Below are 26,566 nucleotides of genomic sequence, written 5' to 3'. Positions count from 1 at the left end.
GCCAAAGGGGTGTATCCCCATAACTCTTCAGGTGGTGAGCCAGTGGATTCCCACTATTCAAAACATCCTGCCCTTGGGGAAAATAAGGAAATAGTTGGGCTCTGGGGAATGCCAAAAAGGTCATAGTGGTGAAAGTTTAGTTCAATAAAACAAATTTTCAGGATATGGATGTTGCCAGCAAGACTGGTATTCATTGCTTAACTCAGGTTGCAAGGTGAATAGTTCAGCATGCCACTTAAGAGTGAAACATGTTGATGTGGTACTGGGGTGCAATAAAACCAAACTGGGTGGGGACAGAATGTTTTCTCATTAACAGACATGAGTAAACCAGTTGGGTTTTGATGACAATCCTAACAACTTCACAGTTACTTTAACTGGCTTTTCATTTTCAGAGTTTTGAAATTAAATTAAAATCCTCAAACTATCACAACGGTATTTTAATTCACATTTGATTAACTATTAGTCCAGGCCAGCGGACTACTAATCCAATAACATTATTATGCAATTACCATACACTTTAGTGATTGGTAAGTGTTGAAGCGATTAAGAAGGAATATTGGAATGTCCCAGGAAATTTGTTGTTGGTATGTTTAAGAACAATCTTCATTAGTGTCACAAGTAGGCTTGCATTAATGCTGCAATGAAGTTCCTCTGAACATCCCCGAGTCGCCACACTCCGGCGCCTGTTCGGAGAATGCTGAGGGAGAATTCAGAATGTCCAATCCACCTAACAAGCATGTTATTCGGGACCTGCGGGAGGAAACCGGAGCACCCGGAGGAAACACACACAGACAACGTGCGGATTCCGCACAGACAGTGACCCAAGCCGGGAATCGAACCCGGGTCCTTGGTGCTGTGAAGCAACAGTGCTAACCACTGTGCTACCATGCCACCCTCCTTGTGACTTGCAGTCTTTGCAGAAACACAAACTGCAGGGTTCAGTTTGGAGCTCTCATGTAACGTTAATTGATATGCCATTTTATTAAAATCTGTCATGCAACAACACATTTACAGGGTCACCTTCAGGCCAAATGCAATTGGAACCTTAAGGTCAAAATACCAAATTTAATAAATTATGTTGATATGGTAAATTGATGATTTTCATTTCTGTGACATATTAATGTTAATTTTCATCCTGTGAGAATAAAACCTCTACCAGTTTGTTTGGCAGATTGTTTTTTAAGAATGATAGAAGACAGCAACTAAAGGTTAATTAGCAATAAACTGAAATAAACAAAGAAAAGTGCCACTGCAATATAATGTGAACAATGAGTTTATTTTTTAAAACCCCATCTGTTTGTTGAAAGATGCCAAATTCAACATCTATTAGAATGAAGAGACAGAATGTGTCTGACAGTGTTGCCAAAGTAACTAAAAAGTGACTCCCTACAGTAGAATAATTCTATCAAACACTAAATCCTACATGTTAGGAAAGTTAAGGTACTTCTAAGGGATTTATACTTGTATTGGTAAATATTAGAAATAAAGTATAATTTTAAGTGGGTTTAATTTAATGTTTCTGTGCCTGGAAGGATAAAATCTATAGTTAGCTTTATGTTGGAGATGGGTGTTTGTATGTGTGGGAGTTGTTTTCAATTCCAACTGTGACTCTCTTGTGCTTAGAGAGGGCTAGGATGTGAAAAGTAAATAAACCAGCAGTGGTTGCTTAGCAACTGGGACCATGTAAGGTAGAGAAGCTTTTATGATTTAGTTTAACTGATTCAATTCCAGTTGGAGATAGGTAGTGAGAGAGAAGGCAGCTCTCACAGCTCTGCTAGAAACAGTTGGTTGTAGAAGGCTAAAGAGGGAACCTCTTTCTCAGCCTTGCTAGAAGAAAACGATGGAGTAATGGTTAAGAAAACAAAGGGCAGCATCGTGGCGCAGTGGTTAGCACTGCTGTCTCACAGCGCCGAGGTCCCAGGTTCTATCCTGGCTCTGGGTCACTGTCCGAATGGAGTTTGTATATTCTGGGAATCGAAAGGTCAGCTATTTAAGGAAACTAGAAAAATGAAGAGAAGTTTCCAAGACTTTCAGAGTTAACGGAGCAAAGGAACTGGGAACCAGAACAGATTAGTGTTCAGTAAAGTCATGAAGAGTTGAAAAGGCATTGGATCATGTGAGGGCTGTGGTGACATGCATCACTGTAAATACCCAAGGGGTTAATGTAAATACACTAAGACTAAGTAAACACCAGAGGGAGCACCAGAAACATCATGACATGCAGACATACAGCTAATGAACACATAGAATAGGACATGACCAATGGGCAGTCAAGTCACCCAGAGGTGACACTACCACAAGGGGGCAACCCATATAAAGGACAGGGCACACATGCTCTTTCTCTTTCCACAGGCGACACTCAGAGAGGACAGGGGCAGATCAGAAGCATCACACCCACCGCATGGCTTAGAGCAGACTGGTTAGTTAGACTGAGTTACTATAGCAAGATTAGCAGGAGAGTCGAGGGGGCACCAGAGACATCATGTTAATTCAAACCTCATCTACTCGAGCCTCTCCACAATAAAATGCATTCCTGAACGTTTTGACTCTGGACGGGGAGCATCAAGACATAGAGCATAAAGCATAGAACATACAGTGCAGAAGGAGACCATTCGGCCCATCGAGTCTGCACCGCCCCACTTAAGCCCTCACTTTCACCCTAGCCCCGTAACCAAATAACCCCTCCTAACATTTTTGGTCACTAAGGGCAATTTATCATGGCCAATCAACCTACCCTGAACGTCTTTGGACTGTGAGAGGAAACCGGAGCACCCAGAGGAAACCAACGCAGACACTGGGAGAACGTGCAGACTCCACACGGACAGTGACCCAGTGGGGGATCGAACCTGGGACCCTGGCGCTGTGAAGCAACAGTGCTACCGTGCTGCCCAAGACACCTCAGATGATTCAAGTGAACCTGAAATGACTCCGGACGGGGAGTGTCAAGAAATCAAAGCGGATTCAGGTGAACCGGACATGACTCCAGACGGGGAGCGCTGAGGAATCAGAAACGGCACGCTTAATGAAACAGTAGATGCCATAAAGGACACCGACACAAGTAACTTTGTGAAGGACTCGAATTCTCCACTCGGTGTGGTCATTGAGCGCAACACATACAACAACAAAACCTACAAAGACAACAACGCAGACAACAGCAAGAAGCGTACCAAAGGCACCGTCAACAACAAGCATGACAAAATCAACAACACTGGAACAACAACTGGTATGACATGGTACAACTCTGCCAATGCAGGACACTGTGACATCACAGCTCAAGACCATGGCAAGTGTGCAGACATACCATGGCATGATAACGCATCTTACACATTCACGTTTGCTCCACTACACGCGAGCAGACCAGCTTGCAAGGCAGCTGACATAAGGCATCAATACCGCGAACACAGACACCAGTGCAGGTCAGGCAGGAAAGATGACATCAAGAATCGCTACCACAAGCATCGGAAAAAAAAAAGTCCAAATCGGACAACGAAGTGATTTGACCATTTGAACACCTCCTGATGACTTCTTGGTTCCTTAAGCACAGGGACACTGACGGCATTCACAAGGACATGACAACATCAACATCGACACTTTCATAACAAAACAAGAAAGCCACTCGACCATTTAAATTCATGAACTTTGGACTCATACATATTATTTGGTATTGTATAATCATCACTGTCATCATGATTTGTGCATGTCATCACTTATCTATCTATTTTGTTCAATTTTCTTTAACACTGTACAGAAAATATGTAACACGAAAAAAGGGATGTGTGATATGCATCACTGTAAATACACAAGGGGTTAATGTAAATACACTAAGACTAAGTAAACTCATAGAGAATTGTGCTAATGGTTCAATAAATCACATTGAACTTACTTCAAAGTCTGGAGTATCTTTTTGTCAAAGCTGCATCGAGTTGCAGCCTGTGTTATCCCAGAGTATATAACACATCAAGGCCAAAAGAATATCTGCAGTAGTGCTGAGAAATTTATACAGTTTGGGGAACATTATTTGTAATAATTGTGGAAATCGGTGTCTAGACCTTGGAGTTTGTCTTTAAGACAAAGGAAACCTAAAGGGAGAGGTATAAAACCTGAAAGTGAAACCTTGATGGAAGCAGCAGAGGGAAAGCATAATTTAAAAGAAGATTTGCGAGTGTGACTTTTGAACCACTCATGTGGAAACTGGAGTTCAGTGGGACAAGGTGGCTCATGTATAAGAATCAGCTGGGGAGATTTTGAGGAGAAATCCACAGGTTTTCATTTGGGTTCAGAGAGAAGTGAGTCAGTCATCTTGTAAGTTTATAAAGGACTTTGTGTGTTTTTGAAAACATCATGATGTGCTTTGTAAACCGTGTTAATCCTAAAATCTGTGAGTAATTGTGAAGCTAAGGGGGGAGTAAAGGAGTATTGTATAATAATCCACTTTTTCTTGTTATTAAGACTAATTCGCGGTCCTGTGACTGTGTTCCTCCACATCTTATTCAAAAAAGCAATGGTTACCTTCTTTTGAGCCAGGGTTCTATTTTGGGATCTTCCCACCCAGTTATAGCATCAACTGGGATCGTAACATAGATCGCAAATTAACCCTTTTCTATGATTTTGTATATGTGTCCTCACCCAGGTAAGTTCTGGATCATTTGGTTCCACTTTGTATCCAGTGATACAACAAATGTGACCAGGTTTGACTAAAATGGACTAGGTCAAATGTTGCCCTTTGATTGCACTCCTTTTACATCCAAGGCTATTTACTATTATGCTAGTCATCATTTGACTAGGAGGAGCCTCATCATAGATTAAAATAGAATTATTTATCAGAAGAAATTAAGTATTAAGCAGGCTTTATTTCTGACACACATCAGGCAACTGTTTTTGCAAACAAACATTTTTTTTTGTTTGTCCGTGAGAAATGGACATCACTGACTAGAGCCCACATTTGTTGCCTATCCCTAATTGCCATTGAGAGCAGTTCGGAGCCAATCACATTGCTGTGGGTCTGGAGTCACCTTTAGACCAGGCCTGGTACGGGTGATGCTTCCCTTCCAGAAAGGACATTAGTGAACCATTAGTGATGGGTTTTTAAGACAAAGAATATCAGTTCTATGACCCTTACTGAGACTAGGGACAGAATTTTCCATTTATGAGATGGGGCAGTTTCGGCAGCGCACAGCACATTGGCTGGAATGGCGGGAACTCACTCCCGATTCCGCGGTTGGAAGCTTATTAATTATGCACAGGTGGGTATCAGGCCAAATCAACTGGCAGGTCAGGAGCTGATTTGTCTGTCCGCCATCAGCTGGCAGGGTCTGAGGTCTAAGAACCATACTTAAATGCCAATCCAACACTCTTTCCACTCCACCTGTCTTCAGGAGACTGTCACAGATGTCTGGCAACCAGAAGAACAAGGCTCGCGGCCTGAAAATGTAGGCAACATCCCGCTTCACTCACCAGGTACTCGAGGCCTTGATGAAAGGAGTGCAAGTTCACAGTCAAAGCCTATATACTGGAGATGGCTTCAGGGCGCACACCAACCTTATGTCTCCAGTCTGGGGAGCCATTGCAGAGCAGGTCAGCATGGCTGGCAGCCGTGTCTGAAACACCATCCACTGCAGGAAGAGGATGAATAATCTCATCTGCTCCAACAAGGTAAGTCATCCTTCAGCTCCCTCCATGTCAAACTTTCACCATGGCATCATATACTCAAGCAGCTACTATTTTCAGGGACCTCACATATCCATTAGCAGAGGACACAAAGCAAAATTCATTTTCTCACAGAGACATTCACATCACCACCATCCCATCTATCATGTTTCTCCCATTCCGTTCTGTCATCCTTCTGGGAAGGGCATGTCATGATATTCAAGTGAACATCACAGCACATACACACATACATAGTGATGGACAGATCAACGGACCAATTAGCGCGCACAACACAACAGCCAATCACAGACACGAGCATACACAGTACAAAACAAGGAACACGACACTTCCTGGGCAGTCCAGCAGGAGATGGCTCAGGGCAAGGACCTCCAAGCCAGACACTCAGTCACCATGTGCTGAGTACCAGAGTTTGTTATATAAATAGTTAAAAGAAATAAAACTGCATTGTACCAATCGCAACCGTGTTGATTCGTCTGTGTCTCAGAGTACCCAACACTTCATGGTACCAGAAGTGAATTAAAACCTACCCACAAATCTGCCATCCTGCGCCATGGACACCGTCAACATGCCGCAGCCGTTGCAAGTCGCTGGGAACCTTGGCGTAAATTGGACGCTGTTCAAACAGCGCTTCGAACTCTTTTTGGAAGCCAACGAAAAACAGAGCGCCTCGGACAAAAGAAAGATCGCCATCCTCCTCACCACCACAGGTCAGCACGCCATCCATGTCTACAACTCCCTGGTGTTCGCGGAAGGCGAGGACAAATCTAAATACGACACGGTCCTCCTCAAGCTCGGCCAACACTTCAACGTTGAGGTCAACGAGAGCTTTGAGAGGTATGTCTTCCAGCAGCGCCTGCAAGGTAAGGATGAGCTCTTTCAGTCATTCCTGACGCATCCCCGCATACTCGCGCAGTCCTGCGGTTACGACACCACCTCAGAGTCCATGATCCGGGACCAGATCATTTTTGGGGTTGCCTCGGGCAGCCTACGCCAGCAGCTTTTAAAAATAAAAGGCCTAACCTTAGCATCTGCAGTTGAAGCCTGTGTCCTGCACGAGAACGCGACTAGCCACTATGCCCAATTTCAGGCGACCGAATCGGCGCGGAGGGGGTCCTACGCGACCGGATCGGTGCGCCAGGTGCCCCACGAGGCCGAACGGGTCCAGGCGATCGAGTTTCTCCCGGTCCGCGGCCCGGACGAGGGCAGCCGTTTCGCGTGCTTTTCGAGGCCTCCGGCGTTTGTGCGCGCCAAAACCTACGGCAACACTGAGGGACGCGATGCGCAGGCGCGCTCGACGCAAGACCGAACTGCGCATGCGCAGTGGCGCAACGAACGCCATGACGTCACGATGTGCGGCAACTGTGGAGCTGCACATTTAAAAGGGCAATGTCCCGCAAAAACCCGGCAGTGCCTACGCTGTGGCAAGGTGGGCCACTACGCTGCTTACTGTCGAGCAGCTCAACCTGTCGATCTTCCACATCTCTGACAACCTGGCAGGAACGTGCGGACAATTCAGCCTCCACATTACGGCATCCAGACCGATGACACATATGACCGAGACGCCTTCCGGGTTGCGGTCATTGATGGGAACCGAGTCAACACAATCAGTCTGGGTGATGAATGGTGTGCCACCCTGACGGTCAACCCGAATTCATCGCCCACCTACTAGACTGGACTTATGAGACTGTTTACACGTTGAACTCATGCAACCACTGTTTTAACATGTTTATGTTCTTATCGTTACAGGAATTCGTTTTATCGTTCCACATTTCCACGATCTTTGTTATGGTACAACCTCGTTATTATGTCACACCCGACATCGCCCCTTGTATATAGTTAAGCCCCATGTACATGCTGTAAATATTACGCACACACACATTTAGCTGCACTCAGTACACATCTCTATTTATAACCACGTAGGCACATAATCTTGTAAAAAAAGGGGGGATGTCATGATATTCAAGTGAACATCACAGCACATACACACATACATAGTGATGGACAGATCAATGGACCAATTAGCACACACAACACGACAGCCAATCACAGACAAGAGCATACACAGTACAAAACAAGAAACACGACACTTCCTGGGCAGTCCAGCAGGAGACGGCTCAGGGCAAGGACCTCCAAGCCAGACACTCAGACAGTCACCATGTGCTGGGTACCAGAGTTTGTTATATAAATAGTTAAAAGAAATAAAACTACGTTGTACCAATCGCAACCGTGTTGGTTTGTCTGTGTCTCAGAGTACCCAACACTTTAGGGCACACCACAACACGGGAGTCATACATGTCAACCAATCTCTGCTTCATCCCGTCTCATCATTTGCCTTTCTTATGTCTTCATACAAGCTAAGCTGGCACACAACACGCACAAGGGTTTGTAGACCAGAGGAGGGATGGCTGAGCTCATTGCCCTCACTGAGTTCCAGGAGGCTGTAGCAGAGCTGGCTGGGGATGTGGCATTGCGCCGCCTCTCCTGCTGCTCAGGTCACCGAGGGCACTTCTGCCCCTAAGCAGGGGGACACTTATCAGGCTGGGGCCCTTCGGGCCTGGGGTCACAAGAGGACGTCCACCAAGATCGTCAGAGAAATCAGGATGTAACAGTCAGTGGGCTGACTCTACCTCTGCTGTGGATGTTGCGGCTGCACCCAGGTGTAATAGTAGAGCTAGGAAAGTTAAGAAATTTTAACATCACTTTTGGATCATGGGTATGATCATTTGTAAAAAAATCTCGCTTTTGTGAATACATTTCCTGGTTATGTGAATGTTTTGGTCAGGCGAATGCATTGCAAATTTGTGCACTGTAATCCTCTTATCGAGATTTAGCCATCCTCCCACTCAGTAATAGTCCCACTGTGAGAATAACATTCACGTGATGTCATCTTCGGTTGAACTAGTCTTCACACCCATGTGTGACATCAGGGAGACAAGTTTAACTCTTTATTTGAAGTGTGTGATGTAAGCATTTCTAACCCTTCTTCCTCATGGAACACCACTGAATGACGGCAACACATCGGCATCAATATTCCAGCAGTATTTGTGTCTCCTCAGTGGTAGTGGCAGAAGGCAAAACCTGCATGGGAGGAGGAGATCCCTAGTCATGTCCTCATCAGTCACAGCAGTGTTTACATCATTAAATGGTGACAAAAGCTTCAAATCTTTTCTCACACCGCACTTGTTCCTCAGTGGATTCTAAGTTCCCTGAATGAACTCATTCAAAGGACACCGCAGACCAACGTGGATAGAATGGCGATTCATCAGGCCAGAATGCACAAGTGAAAATGCAGGACTCATTCTCGCTGCAAGAGGTTGGACATCCCCTGAGATGACAGAATGGCATTGAGGGCCAGGAGAGATGTGACCATATGCCCTCACTTAACTATTCTTCCTGGAACCTGTCAGTGATTAAAATGTCATGGGCATGTCTCCCACTACTTCCTTCCTTCATGGTATCATCATACTCATACTGACTCTCAGCAGCCTCCTGAGGTTTCTGGGCCTCCAATGAGTTCTCCTCCTCAGTTCACCCTCTGGCAAGGGATCGCCTCTTTGCATTCAGATTGTGAAGGGTGCAACACAGTGCGATAATGTGGAAAACCCTGTCAGGAGTGTATTGTAGTGAGCCCCCAGAGCGGTCCAAACATCTGAAGTACGTCTTCAGAAACCTCTGGTCTGTTCTATAAAGGAACATGTGGAGATGTGAGCAGCATTGTATCTCTCCTTGGAGTGGCTCTGAGGGAGACTCACTGGTGTCATCACCCAGCATTTTGGTGGGTATCCTTTATCCCCAAGAAGCCTGCAGATGTCCTTACCCCTCAAAAATCTCAGACACCTGCGAGTGACTGGGGATGTAGGCATCATGGCAACACTCAGGGTATTGTTCACAAACGTACAGTATGTGCTTCTGATGATCACACCAGTTGCGCTTTGATGGAATGGTAGGCCTTGCGGTTTATAAACGTTAGGTGTTGCTGTCATGGAGCTCATATAGTCACATGGGTGCAGTCTATTGCACCCTGAATTCTTGAGAAGCGGAAAAGCCAGTGAATCTTACAATTTGGCTATCTTCAACCAGAGCAAACCTGACATAAAGATGGAGGTTTCTCAAAAGGGCATTTGTGACCTCCTCTGTGCAGCAATGTGTTGTGGACTGAGATAACACACAGGCCCGCTGTTGATCCCTGGAAATCCCCAGAGGCAAAGAATTGGGTGTTATAAAGCCTCGGCAGGGAACAGCCTCCAATCCCATGGGGTATCAGGTCTTCACGAAGGATGTGGCATATGTGATGTACCAGATCACTGGACAAGTGCAGATGAGCCCGACATTGTCTCTCACTTATTTGTAAATAGGAGACTTTTCTATGGTAAACCCTGGGTGGGATTCTCCAGCAGTGGGATTCTCCATTGCGCTGGCTGTGCACACGCCCGTGGGTTTTCCGGTGACATGGCGTGACCACAATGGGCAATCCCATTGACAGGTAGCGAAAAAAGAGAAACCCGCTGTCAACGAGGGTGTGCCGCCGATGAACAGGAGTTGGCGGATCAGAGAATCCCGCCCCCTGTGTCTGGTGAATCACCTCTGTTGTCTGGCTCACGGCTTCCTGTTCATGCTCTGGCACTTCTTGACATGTTCTTGAGGCGACGCGTCCTGCTGGAGCTACAATCGGTGTCACTTCTCCTTCCTTCCTGTCCTCCATTGAACTAGGATTCTGTCAAAAGCAGCATTGAGCCCTGGATCCATTTGTCCTTTGATATTCTATCTGAAATAAAACATGGAAGTCAAGAATGATGAAAGGGTCCAGAAAGTGAAGCTCTAAGTATGAAACCTATGGGAAACGTATGGTTTTATGGCTTTTCCTGTCCTACCTGCATGGTGGTTGATGCAGCATTGTCCCAGAAACATTGGCACACGCACATTGAGATGACCATAATTGCATCCCAGAAATGTGACATCTATGAGGAGGCCTGCATGTGATGATAAGGTGTTAGTGAGATTACTTAACCAAAATTGTGCTCCAATCTCTGATGTTGCATACTGATGACCAGTCAGTTACTCACAGTCTATGAGTGGATGGTCCGTCCCGAATGCCAATTCTGGTGAACACATGACTGACCTGCATTGATGGAATGTCAAATGTGGTGCAGCTGTACCTTCTTCATTAATGCCTGCATTCACAAATTCTAAATTCCTACATGTTTCTCTTGAGATGCAGAGACTGTGACGTGAAGCCATTAAGTCCTGAGTGTGGCTTTAACACCACTAATGAAGGCATTGGCTTTCAGTCACTTTCTTCCCAAGGAGGTCGTCCTCTTTCCTAATTAAGCTCTCTACTGTTACTCGCAGCACCAGAAAGTCAGAGGATGTCCCTGGAAGGGTCCCAAGAAATGTGCTTCTCTCACACTGCCTCAGATCCCTCCTGATCAGATTCACTTTGAATCAGTCTATTGCTGTGGCACAGCAAGATGGTGGCCCTTCACTTTTACTTCCAAATGGAATTTGATGCTCCCTCTCTCACTGTCCGTGTGGCAGGTAATAACCTTTGCCCTCACGATGTGAACTTAGAGCTTCCTCCTAATGTTCTCCAGCCTCCCCCAATAATACTAGATCGCATAGTTGCTGTGGTTGACATTTCCACCCTCCTTCCGAAGCCCATTACCTGTGATGTGCCCATGCCCCATGTGGACCTCTACTCACCCCATCTGGAGGCCGTGGGCATGGACATCTACCGAGGTGGGTCCACCACAGGAATGCTTCACATAGCCCAGTGCAGAGATAGCCAAGCCCAGGACAGCGACTGTGAGACAGGCCTTCAAACCAGGTTGCATTTTTTTCCCTCTGAAACAAGTACTTGCCCATCTCTGCAGCTGGAGTTCACCATGTTCTCAATGATTCCTCCTACTGCATGCATGCTCTTTGCACCCCTGGACTGTATCCTATCTCTGATTGCTGACTGTGAGGTCCACATTGCCCCTGGACTGCCTGAAAGCTGTGACACCTTCCCACATTACCACAGAGTGTCTGTACCCTGTGAATCCTGACTGCAAGCCCAAGACCAAGGACATAGACTTTCACAGAGTTCCCCATTGACATGAAGATGAACATAGAACATAGAAAATACAGCACAGAACAGGCCCTTCGGCCCACGATGTTGTGCCGAACCTTTGTCCTAGATTAATCATAGATTATCACTGAATTTACAGTACAGAAGGAGGCCATTCGGCCCTTTGAGTCTGCACCGGCTCTTGGAAAGAGCACCATACCCAAACTCAACACCTCCACCCAACACCAAGGGCAATTTGGACATTAAGGGCAATTTATCATTGGCCAATTCACCTAACCCGCACATCTTTGGACAGAACTACAGCTTCCCCTTTGAACCATCACCTGCGCAGTGGTTCTCGCAGCTCTGGCTGCGGATACGGGCCCCCACACTTCCGGTTGGGAGTCCGCACAAATGAACCCATTTGCCCAGAGTATAAGTAGTCCAGTGACCACAAGGCTACCTCCCCCCCCCCCCCCATTATAGCCGCATTCTTCAACTAACTTTCCAAATTAAAAAGCTGTGATTCGGACAAGCCATGGCAGTAAATGAAAAAATAAATAAATAAGCTTTATTGTCACAAGTTAGCTTACATTAACACTGCAATTAAGTTACTGTGAAAAGCCCCTAGTTGCCACACTCCGGCGCCTGTTCGGGTGCACGGAGGGAGAATTCAGAATTGTCAGCTGGTACGGGAATTGAACCCGCGCTGCTGGCCTTGTTCTGCGTCACAAACCAGCTGTCTAGCCTACTGAGATAAATCAGCCCCAAAACTTTGGATGCTTAAGCCCATTGCTACTTAACTGCCTCAGTCAGGAACTCCCAATTCCCACCAGGATCACAGTGGCTCCCTCCTTCTCTGCCCACTGCATTCAATAGGCCATGAGGGAAGTCCAGGTCAACACGTATTTGCGGAATTTTCCTGTCTCAGATGAGAGCTTTAGTGGGACAGTTGGTTGATCTTCAAGATGTGAAATAATGTAATTAGCCATAGTCCACAAAGGACCACAAAGGAACACTCTCCATGAGAGAGAGACAATTGGTTATATAGTTGAGGGGGCATCACATCATATCAAGTGTAGGGAATGGCAAGACTCCATTAACTACCACAGTGAGTACAGGATTGAACCCACACTCCAGGTGTCATTCTGCTCAACACTCTAAGCACCCTACTCTTGGTGGCTTCATTCCCGCTATGAGGCCATTAAGAATCACACATACGCATGCAGCAGAATGAGGGAACAACTCAGTGGCTGCAGATCCATACACACTTGAGTAAGATGAAAAGGAGGATGTTGTGGAGGAAGCTGGTTTACAGACTGACGACTGAAGCAACGTTCGGAGATTGAAAACCACTTCCAGTGATTGATCACTGAACAACCTTGTCATAACTATGAAAGCCTACACATTGTTGCCTCAAAGATTATATTCATTGGCGTTTAGGAGGTTGAGGGGAGATCTAATAGAAACTTACAAGATAATGAATGGCTTAGATAGGGTGGACGTAGGGAAGTTGTTTCCATTAGCCGGGGAGACTAGAACCCGGGGGCACAGCCTTAGAATAAAAGGGAGTCACTTTAGAACAGAGATGAGGAGAAATTTCTTCAGCCAGAGAGTGGTGGGTCTGTGGAATTCATTGCCACAGAGGGCGGTGGAGGCCGGGACGTTGAGTGTCTTTAAGACAGAAGTTGATAAATTCTTGATTTCTCGAGGAATTAAGGGCTATGGAGAGAGAGCGGGTAAATGGAGTTGAAATCAGCCATGATTGAATGGTGGAGTGGACTCGATGGGCCGAATGGTCTTAATTCTGCTCCTATGTCTTATGGTCTTATGGTCTGATAGCCTGCACGTTCCTGAAGTTGAACAAATGTATTTCCACCCTTTACAATTTCCATGGTCCAAACATTGCCTACACTAAGATACAATATGCAGATCATTTTTTTGGTCATTGTTTATCCTAAAATGTAACCCTCGACATCCTATTATCAGCGTCATCCTTACAATGCTTGTCCAACCACCTAATCTAAGACTATGGAACAGTTTTGCACAGAGGTGGGAAGATTCCACAGATAAGCTCTGTTTACGTGTTATAATCAGAAGTTTAAAAAAAATCCCCTACTCTTTAAAATTGAAAAAGGGGAAAGTGAAGTGGGTGCGAGGCATACATTGGTGTGGAGGGACCATGGAGGTTATAGAGGGGGTATGTGAAGGTGCATGAGGAGTTAGAGTTGGAGAGCCTGATAGCTTCTAAAACAACTGGAACAAAGTCCCAGTGAACTGGGATGGGTCTCCTAACCAGCCCGCCTCAGCTCTTGCCCACCTCGGCTCTTGCCCGCCCCGTAAACAACTCAGATTTGCTTCCAGAGGTCAGCGGGCTTGACTTGATCCTGCCCGACTAACCAAAGTGAAAACTGAGTCCCCAGTCTGTCACAATAGGCAATGACATTCACACAAGTGGATATCCAAGATTTCAAGTATATTGGAACATAGTAAATAAGAGCAGTAGGCCACTCAGCCCCTTAAGCCTGCCCTGCCATTCAAATAGAGCATGGCTGATCTTCTACCTTAAGCACCATTTACCTGCACTATTCCCATATCCCTTGATGTCTTTACTATCTAGAAATCTATCGATCTCTGTCTTGAGCATATTTATTGAGCCTCCACAGGCCTCTGGAATAGAGAATTCAAATGATTTCTCACCATTACCGATATAAGAAAGTCAAATAGAGCATGTTTACTTCGTACTTTGTGGTTTCCTTGCATTTCTATTGCGATGCCAGTCATTTCATGGTACTCTGTATTTGTCTAAATCCTTCACATATGATTGCAGTGATTTCAAAAATAGACATCCTCCATCAACTGCTTTTCACTGCTCATAGTGCTTATGAAGTTTGCTTGAAAGGATCAGGAATGTCGCACTTCAAAGACTCGGTCACCTTAACAGCCAAAGGCAATGTGACCCCATTCATGGAACTTTTCTGCAGAACCTCCTCCCCATTTTGCCTCAGCTATTAGTTTCGACCTTTTAAAAAAGAAGGCAGAGCTAAATTGGGATGAAAAGGCAGTGGGGTGGAGCTACTCACAGTGGTCACTTATCTTGCGCCACGTCAGCCACATCTGGACCATTTAACAGCAAATATATATCCAATGATCTTCTGAAAAATACTACTGAATCTGTTTCCACCACCCTTTAAAGTTCATTATTCTTTTTTAAAATAAATTTAGAGTACCCAATTCATTGTTTCCAATTAAGGAGCAATTTAGCGTGGCCAATTCACCTACCCTGCACATCTTTGGGTTGTGGGGGTGAAACCCACACAAACACAGGGAAAATGTGCAAACTCCACACGGACAGTGACCCAGAGACGGGATCGAACCTGGGACCTCGGCGCCGTGAGGCAGCAGAGCTAACCCACTGCGCCACCGTGCTGCCCCCAAAGTTCATTATTCTACCATATGGTCTGCCTGCTTTCCCATTGGACACAGCATTTGCCTGTGTTGTCATTCTCTTGTCACAAGAGAACAATAACAACAGGAGCAAGACTGGGCCATATGATCCCTCAAGGATGCTCTGTCATTCAATAATATCATGGCTGATCTGATCTTGGCCTCAACTCCATTTTCCTATCTGTTTCCCATAACCTTTGACTCCCCTCCAGTTAAGAAGCTATCTATCTCAACCTTGAATATATTTGATGGTTCAAATCCCACAGCAGTCTGGAGTGCGAAGTTCCAGAGATTCATAACACTCTTCAGTCAAGAAATTCAAATCTCATCTGCATTTTAAAAGGGAGACCCCTGATTCTGAAACTGGGCTTTCTAATTATAAATCCCCCAGAAGGGAAAGAAAGTATCCTCTCAGAATTTACCCTCAAACCCCCTCAGAATTTTGTTTCAATAAGATCACCTCTCGTTCTTCTAAATTCAAATGAGTATGGGCCCAGACTGTTCAGCCTTTCTCCCTTAAGAAACCCCTTTCATCCAATAAATCAACTTACTAAACTTTCTGTGAATTGCTTCCAATGTAAGTATGCCTCGCCTAAAAATCCAAAACTGTGCACAGTGCCGAACAAATTGTGGTCTTATCAGTGCCTTGTAATTAAAACAAGAATTCCCTAATTTTATACACTACCCCCTTACAATAGAAGTCAAACATTCCATTGCCTTCCAAATTATTTGCTGTACCTGCATGATAACTTTTTGTGTTTCATGTACATGACACCCAGATCCTCTGTACTGCAGCATTCTTTCGTCCCTCTCCATTTAAACACTATTCTGCTTTCTATTCTTCATGCCAAAGTGGATAACCTAACATATTCCCACATTATACTTCCATCCGCTATTTTTGCCCCACTCACGTAACCTATTTATATCGTTGTGTAGACTCTTTGCATCCTCCCCACTGCTTGCTTTCCCACAATGACAGGGGATGTTGGGGGGTGCTGAACCACGAAGGACTGGAGGGTTCCAAGCTGAAAGACACTGCTGGTTGCCAGTCTCACACTCTCTACAATTCCTTCCAGATATTACACGGGATGCCTACACGGTGCTGCTGGCAAGCCAGGCTGCCAGACGCCACAGACGGCACTACCAGCATCCAAGGCTCGAGGCGGCTGCCCACGTGCAGAGCTCCACCCCACACCCTGATGACCCAATGCCCATCAGCCCACGGAGGGACCCAGAGAGGGAGGCTGATGATGGCACAAGGTATGCCGGCGTTGCTGGTCTTTGAACTGGTGATGGATAGCATGTGCTGCAGGAGGCTCCACCTCAGCAAGGGGATGGTGCAGCATCTATGCCATGACCGTGTGGACTTGGCACCATGTGGAGGAGGACGATATCCGCTTCCAGCGGCCATCCAGGTCACCGCAGCCGTGAAATTTTAGACCTCAGGCTCATTCTAGGGCCCGGGTAGGACATTGTGCACTTCGCAAGCTACAGCCCAGAGGTGCATCCATGAGGTCACAGAAGCCCTGTTTGCCCAGGCAGCTAGCTATATAAAGTTTGACCAGGCCCAACAAGATGCCTGGGCAGCAGGATTCTCCACCATCGACGGGATGCCCCAGGTCCAGGGGGTAATAGATGGCATGCTGGTTGCCTTGCATGCAGTGGGCCATCAGGGAGTGCCCTACATTAACAGGAAAGGGTTACATTTCTTGAATATGCAACTCGTGTGCAACCACCACATGAAGATCATGCACGTGTGTGCACAGCTACTCCTGGGGCAGTTGGACATCCCCGGCTTCTTCAAGGACCACCCCAGGATGGTTAGTTTGCTTTTGGGGATAAGGGGTATCATAATATACACCAGTATATCATGGTGCAGATACACACACACTGATGGACACACAGCGGGACCAATCAACACACACAACACCGCAGCCAATCACCAGTTAGAGCACATGCACTATAAAGACAGGGGGCATCAGAGTTCCCGCTCATTCGAGCTGCAGCTTCCTAGTAGGAGAGAGCTCACAGCCTGCAGCACAGATCTTCACCATGTGCTGAGTGCATAGACTGGTTAGGACAAGGCATAGGTCTTTAGTTCAATCTAATATCTTGTTAACCCACAGTGAAAGTATGTTCAACAGTTTCTGACTGAATAAAATAGTGTTGCACTATTTTAAGTGTTGGTGGCCTGCATGTGTTCCACGGATCCAGAGCACCCAACACATCAAGGGGTACCCACTGAGGACCTGGCTAATGTCGCCAGTATGGAGGCCGGTGACCAATGCGGAAACCCGATACAACGAGGCCCATGAGGCCACCCGGGCTGTCATTGGATGGTGCATCAGACTCAAAATACAGCTCCGATGCTTCGGCTGCTCTGGTGGTACACTGCAGTACACATCCCAGAGGGTGGCCCACTTCATGGTGGTCTGTCGTGCCCTCATAAACCGAGCACAGATATGGTGCAATGAGCTAGAGGTGGATGGGGAGGAACATACGACTACCAAGAGGTGCTGGAGCACGAGCCTGGGAATAGAAGACAAGCGCAGTGGCGAGGGCCCAGCAAGCACGAAGAGCCAGGGAGGCCCTCATCCTCACCCGCTTCACATAGGATGAGGCTTCATCCGTCATTTCTCCCTTCCCCCCCTTCCCGCCCCTCACTCATCCCCCCCCCCCCCCCCCCCCCCAACTACCTTGACTTGTGCCTGTCAGCTGAGTGCTCGCTCATATCCTGCACGTGGTGTGCCTTGGAGGAGTGAAATCCAGGGCCACCATGTCCGGGGGGCTAGGGCAGAGGATTGAGGATTGGCCCACATTGCAGAAGAAAGTGCGAGAGGTGTCAAACTTTTCAGGTGCCACGTTTTGTAATGCTGTTCATATGTGTCCCGAACTGCCCCTAGCCCCCCCAACGCTTCTCAGTGACTGTCATGCTCTGGTGTGCCCGAGTAAGGTCCACCTTTGACCGGGACATGTCTCCTAGCGAATGGTACATGTTCCAGAGTGCTTCGGCAATGCTTGAGACTGGGGCATGCTCCACAGTGCCTCAGAAAGGTCCACCTGAGACTGGGACATGACCCATGAGAGTCGGAAATATTACTGATGCACTCAGCCATGGCTGTCACTGACTGAGCCACACCTTGGACACCACCAGTCATGCTACTGATGTCGTGCAGCAGGCTCTCCACTGCGGTCTGCACCCTAGCAGTGTTGGTCTCGGTGCCGCGCCTTGCCGGTGCCCATAGTCTCTGGGACTTCTCCAATCGGCAATGGACCTGCTGGTGTATTGCGGATACCCCCCTCTGAATATCACTGCCGCCCCTCTCAACTGCATCATCTGGCACTCCACCGCCTGTCTTGGTCCTCTCCCATCTGTTGTGGGCCAAACTCTCCTTCAGGGACACAGAGAGGGCAATGTGAGCTGTATACTTCGTTCATCGCGGGCCGGGGTAGGAGGTGGGGGGAGAGAGGATGGGACGGTGGGGCAGGTGTGGGATGCATTGCTGTACATGAGTGGGCAGGGGCATGGTATGGTGCTGAGCGGGGGTGTTGCCAGGCGCATGGTCATGGGGGGGGGTGGGTGGGGGGGGGGGGGTGCGGGTGGAGCCAATGCCAACCCACCCATGTGTCCCGGTGGAGGTCATTGATCTTCTTACGTCACTGAATCCTGGTCCTCTTGGTGAGACTCCCTGAGCTGACGGCCGCTGCCACTTCCTACTAGGCAGCACTGGCTGCCCTGTGGCAGACCCTCCGAGTCCCTCGGGGAAACAGGACATCCCATCTGGACTCGACCGCGCCCAATAATCTGCCTAGGTCGGCATCCCCAAATCTTGGGGCTGGTCTCCCCAAATCCCGCGCGCTGTGCGGGCTTTGCTTTGTGGAACCGGTTTAAGTGTTGCTCTCCCTTGTTGGCAGGGAGCAGGCAGGCGCAGTCCCGATGAATTAGCTGGCGGGACCATCATTTGTGGCGTGAAGCCTGTAGGGTCTTGTTAAATGGACCAATTAACTTTTGATACCAGTGATGGCCTCGCCCAGTTGAGCGTCGGGAAGCTCGTGGCAGTTCCCGTTCGCTACCAAACTTATAAACCTCTCCATTAACTCGCGCCCATTGTAAAGTAAATAGAAATACATTGTTAAAAGGCAGTTTAGAGCCAAAATGCATTGCAAAGCGTGTAAAATACAATATTATTTGCACTCCCAAGAGTGTTGGGCCTGTCTTATTTGCAGGCACAAAAATTATAACTTAAATGGGCAGAACATCAGGCAATGCTGGCCCACACTTTACAAACATTGTTCCCTGTGAGAGCTGCTCTTTACCACGAGACCACCAATAAATTATCTGACCAAACATTCCCCTGACATCCATTGTTCATGCTTCAGTCTTTGCTCTGTGTTTCAGTTCATTTCAAACTGTTTCCGGGTTGGAACTGTAATCTGCAAGTCAAAATGTAATAATACTAAGATAAGACTGCAGTGAATGGATGTTTCCTGCAACTGCATCTCTGAAAATTAAATATTTGGGCTTGGTATGTTCGGTTTTACAATGAATTTATGACCATATAAACGCATTTCCCATTAAATGGAACAATAAATCATTGTTGTATAAACAAAGTGGAACATCTTATTCCATTTGTGTCCTGACAGAATGGCTTTGCCTTGCATTTTACAGTACCAGCAAGACTCTCCTATTCTTTCCAGCGTATTTCTCATCGTTCATCACTTTTTTGGTAACCATTAAGGAATAAGTTAGATGTCTAATTAATGCAGCAACTGGGCATCTGTAACTCAATTTTATTGAACTGAAGGTCACAATGCACGATATTACCACTATCATAAACAAAAATGATTAATGACTTAAATGAGAGGAGAATATACCAAGTGCTAACATCAGAAATGACTCGATTCTCTTGTCCCACCCACCCCGGGATCAAAAATTCCTGCCCGAGGTCAATGGACCTTTCAATGGTCCAGCAAAATTTTCCCTCTGCCCGCGATGATTCCCTTGACGGACAAGGCCAGAATATTTAGCTCGGCATCGACACTGTGCTGAACTCTTCTACTACCTGTAGAGGGTGCCATCTCCGCTACTCCACTACTGGGCCGATATCTGGGGCTTGAATATCTGTGTGTGTCTCTCTCCAGCCGGCACTGAAACTTCAGAGGCCAGGGGATGTCGCACTGGGACACTTCCACTGAAGAGAGCGGGTGCCATCTCCGCTACTCCACTACTGGGCCGATATCTGGGGCTTGAATATCTGTGTGTGTCTCTCTCCAGCCGGCACTGAAACTTCAGAGGCCAGGGGATGTCGCACTGGGACACTTCCACTGAAGAGAGCACTGATTCAAGTCTGCCGTTTATTCCTAACCGACAGCCTGAGACTTATATCACACAGATCTCCAGACCCCTACCAATACCCAGGTGATTCTCTCTCTTGCCGGTGGTACAACCCCCACCCGGTTCCTACTCCACTAGAGTAGCTTTCCCAAGAGAGAGAATAGGACACTGCTGTTTATTTCCTAACCAGCAGTCTGTCCTGAGTGAATCGCTCAAGATGACCCTCGATTCTTGAACCCGGAATTAAGGTGAGGAGTATTTTTAACAATGACTTGGTCAGAGATCGCTGGTGAAGGATTGAAGAATTTAAACGACTCCAATTAGCATCAAATCAAGGTTTATTGTAAAACCCAGGTCAAAATCATCAACAGAAGAAACACAATAAAATCTTATGCTCTAATACAACTAAGTCTATTCAAAAGGTAATATAGCGGACACAACGAAAATTCTTACGGTTACACAGGTTTTAGCAAAATCACAAGGCACAAAACAAGTTCCCTTCCCCAAAGCCTCAACCACTATTAAAATCAAGGGAGTTTCGTAAGCTGCTGCGGAGTACTTACGGTCACAGGCTGCAGAGGTCAAGTCAGGGGTGCAGAGGTCGAGCCAGGAACGAAGAGACCCCCAATTGAAAACACAGCCCCTTTTATATTGCTTTACCTGGCTTTGTTCTGTGATCGGCCAGCCCCTTTTGCATTGAAAAGGTAAGTTTTAAAGTTCCCGCTGGTCCCGCCCCCTTTGAGCCGGTCAGAGCTGTCGAGATGGGAGTACCTCCCCTAGGTCCGCCTCCAGTCTGTTTTTTGAGATAACGAGGTTGAGCTCCCTTGAAGATTTTCAAAGACTTCCATCTGCTCCGGAGATGCTGCTATGTTGATGGGGTGTTGATTGGATTCTGCTCTGGTGGAGGCCAGGTCATTTACATTTGCATGGGGCTATGACCATCCCATTGTCCTGCTTGCATGCAAGCCTCCTGTGTATTCCCGTGCCCCTTTGTCTGTGTCTTGATGTTATCTTGTTGTCTGGCTCCTTCTTCCTTGTAGCTCCTAGGGGGGTGTTTGTAAATATTTATGTGCTTATGTCCCCACTCAGCTCAGCGGGCCAAGCCTGCTGGGAAAACTGGTTCTGTTCCCTTGGCTGGAAAGTCAGTTTACAGTCTCTGAGTTTCGCCAAAAGGGCCGAATTGCCCGAAAACCTTACAGATGCCCCTTCGATACGTCCCTACCTGCTTGGACCGTATCGACACAGGTGAAGGGCAATTATTTCCTTTTGTGTGGACCGTAGGTCCCCCCCCCAACAACATGCGAAACTACAAGTCCCAAGACAGTTCCCTTAATCTAGGCTACCCCTGATTTCAATGAAAGGGAAAGACAAGACCATACTTAATTCAAGCAGACAGTAACATATACACATTGCACCGGAACCCCAAACGTAAGGGTCCCTGTACATATATCCCAGTCAAGTAACTGGGACCCGCGAATCCATACAACTATTTACAATTGCATCTCTTTATTTCATCAAGGATCCTCCTTTCTTGGCTGCACTTCGCTTCTTCCCGTTGAGGGCTCTTCATTTATCCTCCATCGTCGATACCTGCAGCTGAAAGGTTTAGTCCAACTGAGGCGGCAGCATAATGTACCCCCTGGACAACATTTCCTTTGTGGGGGCAAACACTAAACCATTCTCAGGCTCCCCCCTGGTGGTGATCGGACAGTTGTGAGGGTCGATCGGTTGGGCTGTGGGCAGGGGTCGCTTTACCTGAACCAGCAGTTCGGTAGCTTCTACAGTCATCCCTTCCCTGGGCGTTACACATCCCTCCCCACTGCGGTCAATTTATCCCGTTCCCTGGGTTCTGCCACCACCTTACAAATGTGATTAATGCCCCTTGTGGACATGCCTTGGTAGATCCCCATGAACACAAATAAATGCCCTGGTCAGAAGCCCACCCCTTATCCCCGCAAACGGTGATCCTACCCGGTGACCCCGTGATGGTCCGTTAGGTGTTGTCCAGTCCGTTCCCAGTCCGAGGACCGATCCCTCATGTCCAGCCTCAGCTTCCTGGGCCACCACCGTCTCCCCAAAGGAACGTCCCCCTCACAGGTTGAACACACCCGCCTGCCCTCAGTCACCCTAACCCGGTCAGTCGAAGGACTCTTCTGTCTCGCCTCTGCGGAGTTCTCCCGGTCCCACCATCGCCAAGATCAGCAAACTCCACATCGTCGGGTGCCCCATCTGTAAAAACAAAACACATTCTTGCCTCTACAGCCCTACCTACCTTGAAGTGCATGGGTGCTATCCGGTGGCGGCAGCAGCTTCTGCTTTGAAGTTGCCGCAGCCTGTCTGGGGTTCTGTGTTTACAGCCCGGCTCCCCAGGGTCCTAGTGCCTGCCGCTATCCGGTGGCAGCAGCAGCTCCTGCTTTGAAGTTGCCGCAGCCTGTCTGGGGTTCTGTGTTTTACGGCCCGGCTGCACCAGGGTCCTAGTGCCTGGTGCTTCATCATTTTACCCTTGCACCAGGCGCTTCTGTGTTCCCACGATCCTAAATACTTCACACACAACTACACACTAATTAGAACTAGCAGGGGGAAAGAAAAAGGAATATGATATATACAATGCCACCCGTCTCCGGGTGGCCAAATTAAAACTGTGCCCCGCTAAACTGGGGCAGTCCACCTGTTTGGTCGAACGGCTCGGGCCAGACCGTCCCCTCCCGGGGGTTCGGGCTGCCCCTTGCCTCTCCTTTCCCAACAGGGTTCGGTGATCCCTCATCGCTCCCTTCTACTCGGGCCCCCTTACTGCGGGACCGGGTGACAGGGAGGTGTGATGGGGACCATCTTACCGGGGGCTTGGAGACCCGATTGCTCCTTCGTCCCCTGACTGGTTCCCAAACCCAAGGTGATACCTCCACTTCCTCCGCCTCCTTAGCCTCTATACTAAGGCAGGCTACCTGACCCACAGGTAAGGGCTTGGGAATCGTTCCTGTCCCTGGGCTGGGTGCTTGCAGCACTGTCGGTCTCTTTGGGACTGCCCCTTCGGGACAGCACCTTGTCACCGGTTGTGTGATCGTGGAGTCAGGGACCTCCCCCACCGTCGTTAATTCTACGGGGGGTTTCTCCACTACCACCCCCAGTCTTCCCCCCACCTTGCTCTTTCTTGTCCTTATGGGGTGGAACAATTTAAATTGACTGATGTGGCGTTCGCATGGGTCCCACCTTAAGGGATTTAAACTGCAAATAGCCCCTGAGGCAGCCTCCAGAATGGGACCCTGCACCTGGACCGGACCAGGGTCTGGGGCTAGAACTACCCCTGCGCTCCCTTTTTCCTGAGGCTGCTCCCTGGGTAGTCATACGGGTTCTTGTGGTGTGGGTGCGGGCAGGCCCTGGCCCGTTGCCATTGCCACCTGTCCCGACCCAGCTGCTAGGCTCTGCAAAAAGGCTAAAAGTTTCTTTACCTCGAAGGTTTCCGGGGCAGCTGCTCCTGCCGCCGGGGTCTGACTCTCTACTGCGGGAGCCCTCTCCTGCTTGCTAGGGTTTTTACATTCCCTCTTGAAATGCCCGGCCTTCCCACACCCGTAGCATACCGGTTTCTCGTCGGAGGTCCGGGTGCCCTCATGCTTCCACTCTCTCTTAGGGGCTGCTGGCGCGATTTCATGCACCCTACCCTTAAGGGGCTTGTCCTCACCCCTCTCCCCATTACGATATGCGAGGGTAAGTTTCCTAAGGACCTCTTCCTCATTAAGGTCCGGACTCTGCGGGTCGAACCAGTGTTCGGCTTTTGCCCTAACGTTAGGGAGACAGTTGGCAACTAGGGTCTTCAGCCAGTGGGCGGTTCTTTCCCCTAAATTCCGTCTATCCGCTTGAACCCCGCATGCCTCCATATAGACAGTCCACAGTCTGTCTGCGAACATGGTGGGAGATTCCCCTGGTTGCTGCTTGGTTTCCCCCACCCTCATGAAAGGGCTCCCCAGATTCAAGCCCATTGCCTCCAGAACAGCAGTCTGTGCTGCCGCCCAGGTGTCAGGTCTTCCCCCATTCCCAGAGGTCACTGTCCTGCATAGCTGGGCATCTAGGGTTATCAGGAGCATCTTTATTTGCTCCCCTTCGTCGCAGTCATTGATGTTGGCAGCCTGTTCCACCTCCATAAAATGCAGCGACGGATCCCCCTTTGGAGTTAGTCTGGGAACGTGGGCCACCATCCCCCTGAGCGCGGATGCCCCATGAGGAACGATAATGTCGCCCTCAACCGGTCCCCTGTTTGCCATCCCCGCCGGGGGACCATACCTTCTTTGCCTGACAGGGCACATCTGCCCTACCTGGGGTTCCTGCTCCTCCTCCCCACTGTCCAGCTCTCCTGCCTCGTTGGGTAGCCCCCCTGTCCCCGGGCTAGCTACCCATATAGGAGACGCCGCTATCTGGGGATACACTGCCGACCCCCCTTGGACTTGCCCCTGAACGTGCAGCCCGATCCCCCCCTGCCGACCCGGACACGATCCCGGTGCCTCAGGAGGCGGTCTATTCCCCTTGGCCTTTGGGGAATCATCCGCTGCGAGGAGCACCTTGCCCCTTGGGACCCCCCCTGGACCTACCAGGTGTATCTGTCCCCTGAACTTGGACAAGGTCTCCTCCAACTCCGTTATTCGTGCCTGGCACGGCCCATGGGCACAGTCCCCTACTTCCTCGCGAGCCACTCGGTATGCTGCCTGGATGTCCCGGAACTTCCCCTCCAGCTTCCTACACTGCTCTGTACTCCGAGCATAGAGTTCCTGGAGCCTCCGTTCCTTTTCTTTACCCTCCACTATCTGGCAGTAGAGATAGTCCTTCTCACACCGGTTAGACTCGCTTTCATGTTTCATTTCTGCCATTTCTTCCCGCAGTCGTTCCGCTGCGCTAGCGCTGTCCCCTGCGCTGGCCCTCACTTCTCTCAACTCCTGCTCTAACTCTTCGACCCTATCCTCTGTTTTGACTACCTGCTCGGACAGGCAAACCAGCCAAACTGCCTTCTCCAAGTGCCTTTTGTGCGCCTTACTGTCTGTCCATGCAGCCGCTGCCATTACCGGTTGCTCCGCATTGATCAATTCTGAGACCCAAGGTTTGGTGAGGTTGACCTTTTGCCACAAATATGAGGACATTCTCTCCTCCATTTTGCTTCGTTCCCTCACCCCCTCTGCCAAGTCACATACTCCAAACCACCGGGCTCCTGCCCCGGTCGCCATTGTAGAGGGTGCCATCTCCGCTACTCCACTACTGGGCCGATATCTGGGGCTTGAATATCTGTGTGTGTCTCTCTCCAGCCGGCACTGAAACTTCAGAGGCCAGGGGATGTCGCACTGGGACACTTCCACTGAAGAGAGCACTGATTCAAGTCTGCCGTTTATTCCTAACCGACAGCCTGAGACTTATATCACACAGATCTCCAGACCCCTACCAATACCCAGGTGATTCTCTCTCTTGCCGGTGGTACAACCCCCACCCGGTTCCTACTCCACTAGAGTAGCTTTCCCAAGAGAGAGAATAGGACACTGCTGTTTATTTCCTAACCAGCAGTCTGTCCTGAGTGAATCGCTCAAGATGACCCTCGATTCTTGAACCCGGAATTAAGGTGAGGAGTATTTTTAACAATGACTTGGTCAGAGATCGCTGGTGAAGGATTGAAGAATTTAAACGACTCCAATTAGCATCAAATCAAGGTTTATTGTAAAACCCAGGTCAAAATCATCAACAGAAGAAACACAATAAAATCTTATGCTCTAATACAACTAAGTCTATTCAAAAGGTAATATAGCGGACACAACGAAAATTCTTACGGTTACACAGGTTTTAGCAAAATCACAAGGCACAAAACAAGTTCCCTTCCCCAAAGCCTCAACCACTATTAAAATCAAGGGAGTTTCGTAAGCTGCTGCGGAGTACTTACGGTCACAGGCTGCAGAGGTCAAGTCAGGGGTGCAGAGGTCGAGCCAGGAACGAAGAGACCCCCAATTGAAAACACAGCCCCTTTTATATTGCTTTACCTGGCTTTGTTCTGTGATCGGCCAGCCCCTTTTGCATTGAAAAGGTAAGTTTTAAAGTTCCCGCTG

This window comes from Scyliorhinus torazame, chromosome 14 (assembly GCF_047496885.1).
Source record: "Scyliorhinus torazame isolate Kashiwa2021f chromosome 14, sScyTor2.1, whole genome shotgun sequence".
NCBI lineage: Eukaryota > Metazoa > Chordata > Chondrichthyes > Carcharhiniformes > Scyliorhinidae > Scyliorhinus > Scyliorhinus torazame.
The sequence above is the reverse complement of the archived record's forward strand: the minus strand, read 5'-3'. Positions refer to the sequence as shown.